The sequence below is a fragment of the Haliotis rubra genome, unplaced genomic scaffold (assembly GCF_003918875.1).
Source record: "Haliotis rubra isolate DU_JTF1 unplaced genomic scaffold, ASM391887v1 Scf154, whole genome shotgun sequence".
Taxonomy (NCBI): domain Eukaryota; kingdom Metazoa; phylum Mollusca; class Gastropoda; order Lepetellida; family Haliotidae; genus Haliotis; species Haliotis rubra.
In genome coordinates, this window is record NW_025765492.1 from 992,375 (window position 1) to 1,008,680 (window position 16,306).

Below are 16,306 nucleotides of genomic sequence, written 5' to 3' on the forward strand. Positions count from 1 at the left end.
GGAGATTCCGGGTTGGAATAGGTCCCTAGCAGCCTGTGTGGAGATTCCGGGTTGGAATAGGTCCCTAGCAGCCTGTGTGGAGATTCCGGGTTGGAATAGGTCCCTAGCAGCCTGTGTGGAGGAGATTCCGGGTGTGGAATAGGTCCCTAGCAGCCTGTGTGGAGATTCCAGGCCTGTTGGAATAGGTCCCTAGCAGCCTGTGTGGAGATTCCGGGTTGGAATAGGTCCCTAGCAGCCTGTGTGGAGATTCCGGGTTGGAATAGGTCCCTAGCAGCCTGTGTGGAGATTCCGGGTTGGAATAGGTCCCTAGCAGCCTGTGTGGAGATTCCGGGTTGGAATAGGTCCCTAGCAGCCTGTGTGGAGATTCCGGGTTGGAATAGGTCCCTAGCAGCCTGTGTGGAGATTCCGGGTTGGAATAGGTCCCTAGCAGCCTGTGTGGGGATTCCGGGTTGGAATAGGTCCCTAGCAGCCTGTGTGGAGATTCCGGGTTGGAATAGGTCCCTAGCAGCCTGTGTGGAGATTCCGGGTTGGAATATCCCTAGCAGCCTGTGTGGAGATTCCGGGTTGGAATAGGTCCCTAGCAGCCTGTGTGGGAGATTCCGGGTTGGAATAGGTCCCTAGCAGCCTGTGTGGGAATTCCGGGTTGGAATAGGTCCCTAGCAGCCTGTGTGGAGATTCCGGGTTGGAATAGGTCCCCTAGCAGCCTGTGTGGAGATTCCGGGTTGGAATTCCCTAGCAGCCTGTGTGGAGATTCCGGGTTGGAATAGGTCCCTAGCAGCCTGTGTGGAGATTCCGGGTTGGAATAGGTCCCTAGCAGCCTGAATAGATCCCTAGCAGCCTCCCCAGCAGCCTGTGTGGAGATTCCGGGTTGGAATAGGTCCCTAGCAGCCTGTGTGGAGATTCCGGGTTGGAATAGGTCCCTAGCAGCCTGTGTGGAGATTCCGGGTTGGAATAGGTCCCCTAGCAGCCTGTGTGGTAGATTCCGGGTTGGAATAGGTCCCTAGCAGCCTGTGTGGGATTCCGGGTTGGAATAGGTCCCTAGCAGCCCATTGGTGTAGATTCCCTCAGGTTGGAATAGGTCCCTAGCAGCCTGTGTGAATGTAAACTCTGTCAAAAAGAAACGCAACCCCTGTATTTTAGAGATTTTGATCTGAAGTTTTAAGACGACACAGCATTTTTATTATTTAAGACAGAAGTCTGAAATTTGGCAGAATAATAACCAAGATGGGCATGTTTAAAATTGTCATTTCAAAAGTCATCTCACAGACACCAGTTTGTCACCAGGGGGCGTCTTTCTCAGTATCTCGTATGAGCACCACGAGCTGCAATCACTGCACGGCATCTCCTTGGACAAGAACGGATAAGACGCCGGATTCTTTCCTGGGAATGGCTCTCCCTCCTCCTGCAGTGCAACGCCGAGCTGTTGCAGCGTCTGTGGCGGCGGCTGACGTTGACGTACGCGTCGACCCAGAGTATCCACAGGTGTTCAATAGGGTTGAGGTCTGGTGATTTAGAGGGCTATGGCAAGACATTGACGTTGGAATTCTGCAGAAAGTTCATTGTTGCACGTGCAGTATGAGGCCGGGCGTTGTCTGGTTGAAAAATCTGTGTCTGTTGGTCAATAATCGGGAGAAGGTGAGGCTGTAATACGTGGTTGATGTAACGTTGGGCTGTCAGGTTCCCTTCAACGATCACCAAGTCTGATTTCTGGTTGTATGAGATGGATCCCCAAACCATAACGCTTTCTCCGCCAAATCTGTCCCCTGTCGGACGCAGATGGGCGCAAAACGTTCATGACGTCTCCCCTATACACACGTTTTCTTCCGTCGTGATGTTGCAAAGAAAACAGGATTCATCAGAAAACCAGATGCGCCTCCAGTTTTGTAAAGTCCATATCCTTACGTTGTTGCACCACCTGGAGTCGTCGGCGGAGATGTAGGGGGCGTAGTACAGGTCCAACAACTGGTCTACAGGCACGTAAACCCGCTTCTTTCAGACGGTTCCTAATCGTTTGAGCTGACACTCTCCTCAAACCTGGTATTTGTGTGGCAGTCACGGTTGGTAGGGCATGCCGATTACGCAGGTGATGGACCCGGATGTACCGATCTTGAAGGGGGGTCGTGATTCTTGGCCTTCCACTTCTCGGGCGATCGTTGGTCAAATTGAAGTTGTTGTAGCGGCTCCAAAGTCGGGATATCGTTGTTTTGTGAACATTTAGGTGCCGTGCAACAGTTCCAAAACTTTCTCCGGCTTGAACACGACCAATGGCGATATTTCGGTCGGCAGCACTCAATCGTGGCATTTTTCACACAGCTTTTCATGCGACAAATGAATGAATATAATACGAAAGCACATGGGCTTTTATACACCCTACATTAACTGCCATTTTCATGATTTGCATGTGTTTTTTGTGCGAAGTCACCATGAGGGTCATTTCATGCGTTGTGACGGAATAAGCAATAAAATACACTTATGCGTACAAATGCAGTTGTTTGGATGGTAATCTTCATTAATTACGTGTATAATTTCAATACATTCGAATAACATTTAGTTTGGAAGCAATAACTTCATTCAAACGAATTTTTCATATCTGAGGACAGGGGTTGCGTTTCTTTTTTAGACAGAGTTTATTTAGATATTAACTTGCCTCATACGTTTCTTCTGTCATAGAAAGAAAACAACAAGTAAATCTGATATTAAAATGTTTTATTTATTTTATATTCACAGTACCAATAGTTAAGCATTTACAACACGATGTTATCTCTTTGCCTGTACTTGTATCAATATGTTGACATATGAGAGACATGTAAATTTTTTGACAAGAATGATTTCTTTTCTGTACACCTGTTACTGTAGTCTTGATAATTTTGTCAGGCTAATCCATATTAACTATTGTCTTGAGAATTTTACTATGCTAAGTTTTTTGTACCAACATAAATACATTAAATTGCCTTTGTACGTATAAAGAAAGTCCGTGTAAATCGATATTAAAATGTGAAATTCAATGTAATGCAACAATATAATCATAATAATTTGTCTTGGACGTCTCCCTTGTCACATAAAGTAAGTAAAAAGGAAATCTGATATCACAATGTTTTATCCATTATATACATTGTATCTAATACACTTAAGCATGTATAATGCGATGTACCTATTTGTCTGCATTTTGTATTATGGGCCTCTGGCCTAGAACTACAGAAATAAATCTGTCTGTCTGTCTGTCTGTGTGGAGATTCCGGATTGGAATAGGTCCCAAGCAGCCTGTGTGGAGATTCCGGGTTGGAATAGGTCCATAGCAGCCTATGTAGGGATTCCGAGTTGGATTAGATCCCTAGCAGCCTGTGTGGGGATTCCGGGTTGGAATAGGTCCCTAGCAGCCTATGTGTGGATTCCGGGTTGGAATAGGTCCCTAGCAGCCTATGTGGGGATTCCGGGTTGGAATAGGTCCCTAGCAGCCTATGTGGGGATTCCGGGTTGGAATAGGTCCCATAGCAGCCAGTGTGGAGATTCCGGGTTGGAATAGGTCCATAGCAGCCTAGTGTGGGGATTCCGGGTTGGAATAGGTCCCTAGCAGCCTAAGTGGGGGGATTACGGGGTTGGAATAGGTCCATGGCAGCCTATGTGGGGATTACGGGTTGGAATAGGTCCCTAGCAGCCAGTGTGGGGATTCCGGATTTGGAATAGGTCCTAGCATACTATGCTGATCCTGATCGCTGGTCAGGCTTGACAGCGCGTCACTGCAGCATGTTGTTCACGGTATCAGAGGATTGTCTGGTCTGATTCACAGCGCATTGTCATATATTGTTGCGTGTAATGACATACAAACAACATACAAACAACATCAATACAACGTCAATACAACGTCAATACAACGTCAATACAACTGGCCAACAGATAACGCTGTGTTCCCAGTCAGTGACCGTTGTGAAATCATTGTTTTGTTGAGTTGCTTAACGCCATGTTGCCGTTGTACAGAAGCAGCCTTATCGCTAAGGTGACCCTAACTCCCATACCTCAACACAGACATACGTCAGTCGTAGCGCTACGGATGCTTTGTAAAACGGCACCATAGTCAGCAATATTCCAGCATTAAAGGCCGTACAAGGACAAGGACACGCCATCAACTAAGTCATCGAGCCTGGACACACGATCCACTTAGTCGCCTCCTTGAACCCGGATCCACAAGGGAGGACCGCCACTGGATCTTCTGTTAGTACAGTGGATTTGTTATGCTCCAAAACTCCAGGCACTTGGTGTCTGCTCATGGCGCTACACAAAATTACAATACACTGCAGTAGAGGTGCTAGTTGGAATAGGTCTATATCAGCCTGTGTGGGGATTCAGGGTTAGTACAGCCTTTGCTTTCTGTGGATAAGTGCTGTATAACACCACGGTTGGTGATATTCCAGCTTTATCTCGTCACCTGTGTTTAAACGACTGTAAACTAGGTGAACCAGTGACTTGTTGGATAAGCCATGATCCACGCAGTGAAGTACACAATGATGCGCCATCATACAGTCTGACCAGCCGAACCATCAAGTCGATTCTTACAACAATTATAGGTTACTACTGGGTAGATTCTACCCCGGATTCCAAGCAGAGTATTTCACTCTCAAAATTCAGCATTCAATCTTTTTATTAGCAAAACTCCTAACATCCGGGTTAGAACTGGTCTTCTGCAACCCATGCTAGACTTTGAATCTCAAACGGGATCCGGTGGTAAGGCTCACCGACATGGTTAATGCTTCCAGTTGTGTAGATGGGTGCTCATGACGGCGATCACTAAATTGTCTGGTCTAGGCACGATTAATTACAGACCAACGTCACTCATCTGGGAAAATCGCTAAATTTCAAACAAATAAACTATATATTCGCACGATTAATAGGGAACATATACGAACATTTATAAAGTAAAGCGAAATACAATTACAGGCAATGTCAGTATCAGCATTCCCTCATCAGTGAAAGCTTTGAAGTTTGCTGGCTTGTGACAGTTCACTTCGTGGGGGGTGTCAAGGATTGATCAGGACTTAACGCCACATACATAATACATAGCCCCCAGATTGAGCGACGGGAATACGCTGATATGTGTTGACGTGTGAACTCAAAAGAAATAAGCATTCTAATAGGGTTTAAATGTCAGTGAGAATTAAATTGTGTTGCACATTGTTTGAGATAAAGTCAAGGTTTTCATCGTTAACTTTAATACCATTTATACCTCCCGGATGGATTTCAATACCATATTGTATCATTCAAAATCCTTGGACAGTAAAATAAACATGCTTTAACCAAATGATCTAACAATCTGTAAGATTAATCAGTTAACAGGGATGGCTTTTGCCGGTTAATATCATTGTGAAAGTGCTTAAAATTCATACGTGCCAACAAAGCTCATGCAATGTATTGATTAATGTGAAAAATAAAAAATTAATATTTCCATCAAAGAGCTGTCATGGAGATTTATGGTTCCAATAGATACCCCAGAGGACGCGTGGCGTTACGGATAGAGCTACTGTATGCAACACATCGCATTACAATGTGATCATTCATGTTAGGATGAAGATCAACCCATGCATCCAAATGTCTACTTCACTTAACTGTGGTGGGGAGTATTATGTCGCCTTCAAATCTGTGGATGAGAAACCATTTTGACATTGTGCCGGCACTTCACCAGAACCAGACTAACGGCAAAAGAATAACGATTTGGGTTTTTTTCATTTTTTGGCCACCTTCAAACATAGCTGTATGCATTCTTTTCCCGCTAGTTTATACGGTGAAAAGTTCTGAATATACGCACAGACATAGGGTTGAATGCATTGTTCATGTTACACGTCTGTGCATGGCTTCATGTATTTACGGAATTACGCTTGTCTAAGAGCACAAACCGTTTTACTATTAAACAGACACAATTTATTAACACTTCGGTTTTTCTAAAAATATGAGTTAAGTACTGATTGGTTTATGAAATACATGGTATGTATGCATATAATAATACATCGGGTAGCTTTCGTTTTTCTGTCCGTTAAAAATATCTTTATTGACAAATGATAGATTTTCAGACCGATTTTGTAAAGTACAGCTAGAGCATAATGTTTCCGTTTATGTTACATGTCTGTAAAAGCCAACGTAATATGATGACATTTAAATTTTTAAAAGATATATTTTGAATCATTTTTACGTTTAAAGTCTGCGCCAGTAACATACATTCGACCACATATATAAAAAAATATGTGTACTTTTTCAGATGGAGCTAAATGTTATAAGGACAAACGTTTCCAAAGCCAGTTTCAAAGACGAGTTTCCAAGCCTCGGGAAGATAATCAAATGTCATTCCTCATTTAGGTTTTGAATGAGTTAAGTTTACGTTCTGCTGATAAAAGTACAGTATCTCAGTCACAGAGATATATATAAGCATACAATGATGAACGTTTGTGAGCTATGGGCAAGTACTGACACACCTGTAGGGTCAACTCGACACCATGATGATCGTGGGCGCCTGTCATGGTGTACACGAACATAAATCTCACAGATGACAGGGGTCAGGTATTTCTGACCAGAACTCCTCCACTTACAGGTCAACTTCCACAGAAGTATTAGGTATTTTTTGCCAATTTTATTTGTTTGGTTTCTTTGGTATTTCTTTGTTTGTTTTGGGGTTGTGTTTGTTTGTATTTTTGCTTTCTTGTTGGTTTGGTTTCACGTGTGTTTGTGGGTTTTAACGTGGTAAACGTCTAACACGTATGATAGGGACATACTGATTCCAAGACGACTCTGCAGAACTTCTTTTCTTATTTAGTTTTGTTAACATACAATAACAGAAATATTGTCCAAACTGAAATCAAACATGTGCTCCATATCTACCTGCGGTGTAGCGACTGGTGTCATTTAACGTGGGCCCGTGTGTGTGTGCGTGCGTGCGTGTGTGCGTGCGTGCGTGCGTGCATGTGTATGGGAGCCGTAACCGAGGTGGGATCATGTTGTTAAAATATGTGTAATCGTTTAGTCGTGTTATAAATCACTGGTTTGTCTGGTCCATACATGATTTCCTACTGGCTTTGAACTGTAAAGGCAAAATAAAAAGCGACCTTAATAAATGAAGGCTACAGCCACAAAGCTAACCCTCCTGGGAACTGAATCAACTCGCAATAGAGTAATGCGCATGTGTGTGCGGTGAACATCCGGGCATTACAACCTGGCATATACAATAGGCCTGTGTGCAGAAGGATGGTGTTTTTATGAACACTGGGTGTATTTCCTGAAAGTGTTATTCCACGTTGAAAGGGAACAGTATACAATGAATGTTGTTTCCTTATACACTTTGTAGATCAACATATCACCAAGTGGAAGTTAACTTTATACCTTCCGTGTGGGTAAAGTTACATGGTTCTATAACAACGGCGTCTGATGCTGAACTGTACATATGAGCATCTGTGCATGGCTTCCATGCATTTACGGAATTAAAAGCTTATCTAAGAGCACAAACCGTTTTACTATTAAAGCAGACCTGAATTTATTGACCAACACTTCGGTTTTTTCTAAAATATGAGTTAAGTACGGATTGGTTTTATGAAATACATGGTATGTATGCATATTATAATACATCAGGTAGCTTTTCGTTTTTCTGTCCGTTAAAATATCTTTGGTTGACAAATGATAGAATTTCAGACCGATTTTGTAAAAGTACAGCTAGGCATAATGTTTCCGTTTATGTTACATGTCTGTAAAGCCAACGTAATATGATGACATTTAAATTTTTAAAAAGATATATTTTGAATAATTTTACGTTTAAAGTCTGCGCCAGTAACATATCATTCGACCACATATATAAAAATATGTGTACTTTTTCAGATGGAGCTAAATGTTATAAGGACAAACGTTTCCAAAGCCAGTTTCAAAGACGAGTTTCAAGCCTCGGGAAGATAATCAAAATGTCATTCCTCATTTAGGTTTTGAATGAGTTAAGTTTACGTTCTGCTGATAAAAGTACAGTATCTCAGTCACAGAGATATATATAAGCATACAATGATGAACGTTTGTGAGCTATGGGCAAGTACTGACACACCTGTAGGGTCAACTCGACACCATGATGATCGTGGGCGCCTGTCATGGTGTACACGAACATAAATCTCACAGATGACAGGGGTCAGGTATTTCTGACCAGAACTCCTCCACTTACAGGTCAACTTCCACAGAAGTATTAGGTATTTTTTGCCAATTTTATTTGTTTGGTTTCTTTGGTATTTCTTTGTTTGTTTTGGGGTTGTGTTTGTTTGTATTTTTGCTTTCTTGTTGGTTTGGTTTCACGTGTGTTTGTGGGTTTTAACGTGGTAAACGTCTAACACGTATGATAGGGACATACTGATTCCAAGAAGACTCTGCAGAACTTCTTTTCTTATTTAGTTTTGTTAACATACAATAACAGAAATATTGTCCAAACTGAAATCAAACATGTGCTCCATATCTACCTGCGGTGTAGCGACTGGTGTCATTTAACGTGGGCCCGTGTGTGTGTGTGCGTGCGTGCGTGCGTGCATGTGTATGGGAGCCGTAACCGGTGGGATCATGTTGTTAAAATATGTGTAATCGTTTAGTCGTGTTATAAATCACTGGTTTGTCTGGTCCATACATGATTTCCTACTGGCTTTGAACTGTAAAGGCAAAATAAAGAGCGACCTTAATAAATGAAGGCTACAGCCACAAAGCTAGCCCTCCTGGGAACTGAATCAACTCGCAATAGAGTAATGCGCATGTGTGTGCGGTGAACATCCGGGCATTACAACCTGGCATATACAATAGGCCTGTGTGCAGAGGATGGTGTTTTTTATGAACACTGGGTGTATTTCCTGAAAGTGTTATTCCACGTTGAAGGAACAGTATACAATGAATGTTGTTTCCTTATACACTTTGTAGATCAACATATCACCAAGTGGAAGTTAACTTTATACCTTCCGTGTGGGTAAAGTACATGGTTCTATAACAACGGCGTCTGATGCTGAACTGTACATATCTGAAATTAGTCTGTGTCGTGGTGTAATTAAACTACGAGGTCATGCCGCCACCGCTGCTGCACCGGTTCCACTCCTGCCCGACAACAAGCCGGTCTATACGTCAGATATCCGGTCATATGTCAGTGGAATTATCGCTGTACTCAACAGCAACTGTTTGTGGTTTCGTGAAATGATCTTTAAACACAGAAACGTGCACGACCCCTTTTCAGTGTGACAGTATGTTTAATTTGAACATTTGAACTTGGACATTAAACTCTCATGTTGTTTTTGAAGGAAAGCCAAACATTGAAGTTGAGTGACTCATGCGTTCATGTCATTCGTCATCTGATAACGGTCATCAAACGGAGTGTCAAATGTTCCATATCAAATACTAAATCGAAAATCGTGCATGACTTTCTCATGTGCGTGAAACTGTATATATGTGACACGAGTGATTATCACTAGTCAACAGGTACCAAAAACAACAGGTTAACGCTCTCGTAAACCAGGTTAGTTAAGCAAGCTGCTGTCAGACGTGTTAGGAGGCACCAAAGTCGGCACCGGTATTATAACTTCTAAAGCTGCTTTAGAATACAAAACTAATGCAATAACTTCAGGCACTGGTTTCAGGTTGTTTCAGATATTTTAGATAGATACACAGGAACATCTGTTAGCAAAGATGCGATTAAAGGCGAATGGCTCCAGGTATTTTTCCTACCTGTTGGTTCTTTTCCCCCGGGGCGATAAGAGGAACCCATCGGCAATAGTTCTAACTAGTTGAAGATCTGGGTTCGATCACCAACATGGGTACAGTGTGTTGATGTGATAGTATCCCCCTCCGTGATATCGTTGGAGGATAGCATAGCAGTATGCAGTCGTTGCCCTTCGTAATCTTGTTGGAGGACAACAGCATGCAGATATTGTCAGCGGTGATATTGTTGTAGGATAGCGGCATACAGTCATTGCTCTCTATCATGTTGTTGAAGGACAACAACCTGCAGTCATTGCCCTCCATGATATTGTGGGAGGATAGCAGCATGCAGTCATTGCCGTCGTGGTATTGTTAGAACTTTGAAGCCTGCAGCCATTGCCCTACATGATATTGTTAGAACTTTGAAGCCTGCAGCCATTGCCCTCCATGATATTGTATGAGGATAGCAGCATGCAGTCATTGCCGTCCGTGATATTGTTGGAATTTGTCAGCATACAGCCATTGCCCGCCCTGATATTGTTGGAAGATAGCAACATACAGCCATTGCCCTCCATGATATTTCTGGAGGACAGAAGCATGCAGTCATTGCCGTCCGTGATATTGTTAGACCTTTGAAGCCTGCAGCCATTGCCCTCCGTGATATTGTTAGAACCTTGAAGCATGCAGTCATTGCCCTACATGATATTGTTAGAACTTTGAAGCCTGCAGCCATTGTCCTCCATGATATTGTTAGAACTTTGAAGCCTGCAGCCATTGCCCTCAATGATATTGTTAGAACTTTGAAGCATGCAGCCATTGCCCTCCATGATATTGTTGGAGGATAGCAGCCTGCAGCCATTGCCGTCCGTGATATTGTTGGAATTTGTCAGCATACAGTCATTGCCCTACATGATATCGTTGGAAGATAGCAACATACAGCCATTGCCGTCAGTGATATTGTTGGAATTTGTCAGCATGCAGTCATTGCCCACCGTGATCTTTGTTGATGTGGCAGCCTGCCCTCCATGCATGCAGTCATTGCCTGCAGCCATTGCCCTCCATGATATTGTTGGGATGTGGCAGCCTGCAGTCATTGCCCTCCATGATATTGTTGTGATGTGGCATGCAGTCATTGCCCTCCATGATATTGTTGTGTGCAGGATGTGGCAGCATGCAGTCATTGCCCTCCGTGATATTGTTGGGATGTGGCAGCCTGCAGTCATTGCCCTCCATGATATTGTTGGGATGTGGCAGCATGCAGTCATTGCCCTCCATGATATTGTTGGGATGTGGCAGCCTGCAGTCATTGCCCTCCATGATATTGTTGGGATGTGGCAGCATGCAGTCATTGCCCTCCATGATATTGTTGGGATGTGGCAGCATGCAGTCATTGCCCTCCATGATATTGTTGGGATGATGTTGCAGGCGGTCATTGCCCTCCATGCATGTGGCAGCCTGCATTGCCCTCCATGATATTGTTGGGATAACTGGCAGCATGCAGTCATTGCCCTCCATGATATTGTTGGGATGTGGCAGCCTGCAGTCATTGCCCTCCATGATATTGTGGTGATGTGGCAGCTTGCAGTCATTGCCCTCCATGATATTGTTGGGATGTGGCAGCATGCAGTCATTGCCCTCCATGATATTGTTGGGATGTGGCAGCATGCAGTCATTGCCCTCCATGATATTGTTGGGATGTGGCAGCATGCAGTCATTGCCCTCCATGATATTGTTGGGATGTGGCAGCATGCAGTCATTGCCCTCCATGATATTGTTGGGATGTGGCAGCATGCAGTCATTGCCCTCCATGATGTTGTTGGGATGTGGCAGCATGCAGTCATTGCCCACCATGATATTGTTGGGATGTGGCAGCCGGCAGTCATTCACCGCCGTGATGTTCTTGGAACTTATACATCACGTGATGTTCTTGGAACTTATACATCACGTGATGTTCTTGGAACTTATACATTACGTGATGTTCTTGGAACTTATACATCACGTGATGTTCTTGGAACTTATACATCACGGCGAAGAACGGTTTATGCTGTCATACAGCTGGTGTTGAAAGGTTTGTCTTGCCCACTGATGTTACTCTCCTTCTTTCTCCTTGTACAGTGCGTTTGTCTCCAAATGAGAACGATGAATTGCAAAATGATTCAAAATAGAAACCTCTTGCTATATGTAGATGTCAGTACGATACACGGCAGTGAATACCCTGTAACCAACGATATATGCTGCTAGTTATTTTTATACCCATTACCGGAAAAAAAGTTGTTCAAGAAACTATTATGAGGTTATGTGTACAAGTTGGCGTCTTTAACGGAGGGGGAAACAACAGTAGGAGGAAGAGCGCAAACACGTACCTGCACGTGCTACGCAGTGTTCGCCGGTGTTGACTGACAAGATGCGCCACATGATGTGACACAGTTGATTTTTAAGATGTATGATTTCTTTCAACGTTAAGCAGAAAGAGGAAATCCTTTTTCTGCCATTAATCATATTTTGCAATTCATCGTTCTCATTTTGAGACAAACGTGCTGTACGTTATATTTAATACGTACTATACTCGGTAAAAGAAGAACGGCTATGGTTCAGATGCTTTTGTCAAGGTGGATTTAAGGTTGTTTCCAAGTACCACGTGACCTATGACACAGGCGACATCATTGTACGAGGCACGTTACCATCCGTACACAAACCACTCTCCCAGCATGCACCGCGCGAGCCTTCACACAGCCATTTTCAGGCGTAGTACGACGACAGTCTGGAAAAAGGTAAACATTCCACCTGACCTATGACCGGAGTGGGGCGATTCACATACAAACAACTTGTGTCAGTGCGCGTTATGTCATACTTACGGGGACCCGAATGGGCGACAACCGACCGCCGTGTCTTGTCTATGAGCTGTTAAGTGTTCGGATTGGGTGGCCAGACTACACGACTTAGGCCGGCCGTTTCTCTCTCTCATTGTTGTATTAACACATTTACGTATTAACATACACTGTCAAAGGAACCTTTATCTCTGAGTGAGTGTGTCAATGGTTTGATTCAGTCTTGTTTAAAAAACGCAAACGATGCATGAAGTAAAATGTCTTGAAAAGATATAAAAAAACTCAACGAAATCAACATTTAAATGACATACAGCAACCAACGTTGTCATGAAAGTTGCCTGAATTATGGGTGAAAGCGGGTGACAAAAACAAGCGTTCAATGTAAAGGACAATGGGCACGCTCATCTAAGATGGCGCAAGGTCAATGACGCGTCACAGTAATAACGTGTTCAACGGGCATGTTCCCATTTTGCGTACATCCCATTTTGCCTACACTCTTATCAAAACAAATTTACACTCCATTTACACATGGAACTACCTACTATATACAATGGATTAATCCCAACTACCGTCTATATGCAATGGACTAATCCCCGGGAGACTCAAGAACTCTCTGGAGCACAAACGGCATTTTACAGTGGTAAAGTTTCTTTTCGCCGTCAGTTTATACAAGAATATTACCATGTCCATCCCAATGGCTTTACATACACATGGAATGAAATATCGCAACACTTAATCTTTGTCATGGTATTAGTATGTTACCATTAACCATAACAAACGAATTTATTCAAACAAATCAACTTACTACCTGAATACATTGACCCTCAATATATAATTAAATGGCAAATCTATATGAACGAAAAGCTGCCATGTATTTATAGTGAGTGAGTTTAGTTTTACGCCGCACTCAGCAATATTCCAGCTATATGGCGGCGGTCTGTAAAAAATCGAGTCTGGACCAGACAATCCAGTGATCAACAGCATGAGCATCGATCTGCGCAATTGGGAACCGATGACATGTGTCAGTATGGTACGTGATGCTCATAGCACATGAATATATCAAATCAATGTGGGGTGCGCCCGAAGGGTCAAAACAGTCACACCAACACACAGATTTATGAAATGAATACAAATACCCATATAGATTTGATATTAAGATCATAGGTGTTTACTTTTTTCCCAAATGAATATTTGAATTTGTAATATATTCTTCTAGCAGTGAAATTTACAACAGTTTTCAATTCATATTTATCATACGTTGTTGAAAAGGAAAGGCGGACTTTTATAGGAGATTGTCTGATGCCGGGTCTGTGGGCATTTTTATTCAGGTGTGATTTCATGGTTCTCTCAGCTGGTCTATATTATCTGCCGCAATCAGGATACACCTACGAACTCCATGGAGCATAACTGTAAATAGGGATCTGTGAAACAAATGCTTTTGTCATTTAATTATCTTTTCTATCACGGTTTCCAACTTCAATAAGACCTCGCAGCACATCTGGCCTCGCGACAGATTGCAAGGCAAGCAGTTTCCTGATGTGTGAATGCAACCTTCATGACGCAGCAGTATCGGAGCAGCTTGTGAGTGATCGAACTTGGAGCAGACAAACCTTACAGTGGTCGATAGTATGATTAACCTCCCAAGTCATCGATGGTTACCGCTAGGGAAGTGGTGACCTCCTTTAGTAATGGCCTGTAACATTATCACGCACTTGCGCTTCCTACATAGTGTGTAAGCGAGTGGTTGAATGACTGAGTGAGTGAGTGAGCATCACGTGATGTTATAGCTATATTACAGCGGCCGTAGAAGTTGGACCAGGCATGCCCTGAAAGTGTGTTCACCGTCACGCCGAAAGCCGGGTTCGTTTACCCATTGGGTTCAATATGTGAAACTGATGTCTTGTGTCCCAGCTGTAGTGTTGATGGAAAATCATACTCACTCACTCACTTACTGTGTGCCATGCTTATCGCTTCCTGTGCAAGTTTACGGGCATTGGTTATATCGTGTACTCTACTTGGTTTAGGGTGGACAGGGTTCTTGGACAGAGTAGCCTACTGGAGTTGTATATTTCCAAGTCCCGTCAAGTTCTCTAGGTCGAACCCGTGAAGATCCGGGGTAGCATAGGTCTTCAGCAACCCATGCTTGCCACAAAAGGCGACTATGCTTGTCGTAAGAGGCGACTAACGGGATCGGGTGGTCAGGCTCGCTGACTTGGTTGACACATGTTATCGGTTCCCAATTGCGAAGATCGATGCTCATGCTGTTGATCACTGGATTATTATTTACAGACCGCTTCCATATAGCTGGAATATTGCTGAGTGTGGCGTAAAACTCACTCACTCACTCTCTAGGTCGAATCTACAGGCTTAGTATCCCTGCCCGGCGTAAAATGTAACTTTAATACTGCTGAAGCCCGAGTTAGTTCATATTCAGTTCCTTACATGAACAAGCAACTCACAGATTTAAATATTTTAAAACCTGTTTTAAAATGGATCTGAATGATTGTTTGGTTATTGTTTAACGCCGAACAATATTCTAGCGTTATGGTGTCGGCCTGTTAATAATCCAGTTTGAACCAGACAGTCCAGTAATTGGCATCATAAGCATGGATCCAAGTAATCATTTACACGATGCGATGACATGTGTCAGTCGAGTACTGAGTCCAGAAACCCGTGAAGGTCCGGGTCAGAATATTGGCCTTCAGTAACCCATGCTTGTCGTGAGAGGCGACTAACGGGATCGGGTGGTCAGGCTCGCTGGCTTGGTTGACACATGTCATCGGTTCCCAATTGTGCAGATCGATGCTCATGTTCTTGATCACTTGATTGTCTGGTCCAGGCTCGATTATTTACAGACCGCCGCCATATTGCTGGAATATTGCTGAGTGTGTCGTAAAACTTAACTCACTCACCCCAGATAGTATATTACCACCAACACAGGTTGGTGAGGACATACGTTCCATGGGCGGATCCAGGAATTTTGAAAAGGGGGTTGGGGGGTTTGGGTGTTCAGGTGGTTCGAACCCCTGAACCCCCATTGGCTCCGTCAACGCAAAAATCTTCAATGTGGTCTTAAGTCTGATTTTCAAAAGGGGGAGGGGGGCCCCCTCTGATCCGCCAATGCGTTCTAACCTTCAATCCCCGAAATATGCGTATTCGCCTTAAAACGTGTAATGTTACCTGGAGATGCAGGTTTGTCTAGACAAGTGTCTCTCGTATTGTTACACCATCTACGGTTCATCGGTGTCCCTCCTTTGTTGTGGGGATTTGCTGACAGATAGACATCAACACAACATCACATTAGTCATGGGTACAACTGGTTTGGTTTCACTTCAGAATGCATGACTAAACTGAATTTAATGTAAACCGCAGCTTGAACCTGCATTGCTCGTACTTCTTGGTTTCAATCGCTTTTGAAAAAAACATAGCATGTTGATCAAGAGCAGTCCTTTCAAAAACACCCATCGAGCGTTTCTCTGGTATGCAGTACTGTCATGAGTCACCCTGGAGTCAAGGACAACATGCTGTACTCTTCATGCATAAAGTCGACATGTTATACACTCTCGTTAGGTATTCCAGACACTGTATATGTGTCTGGGACAACATGCTGTACTTTTCATGCATAAAGTCGACATGTTATACACTCTCGTTAGGTATTCCAGACACTGTATATGTGTCTGGGGTACATCGACATCATGTGCTTGAGTTGCCTGACCAGGACACCTGAGGGAAGCACATAAAATCACTAAGGTTAAAAAATCATAGTTGCTGACTTAGACTAACGCTTGTTCTCTGAAAAT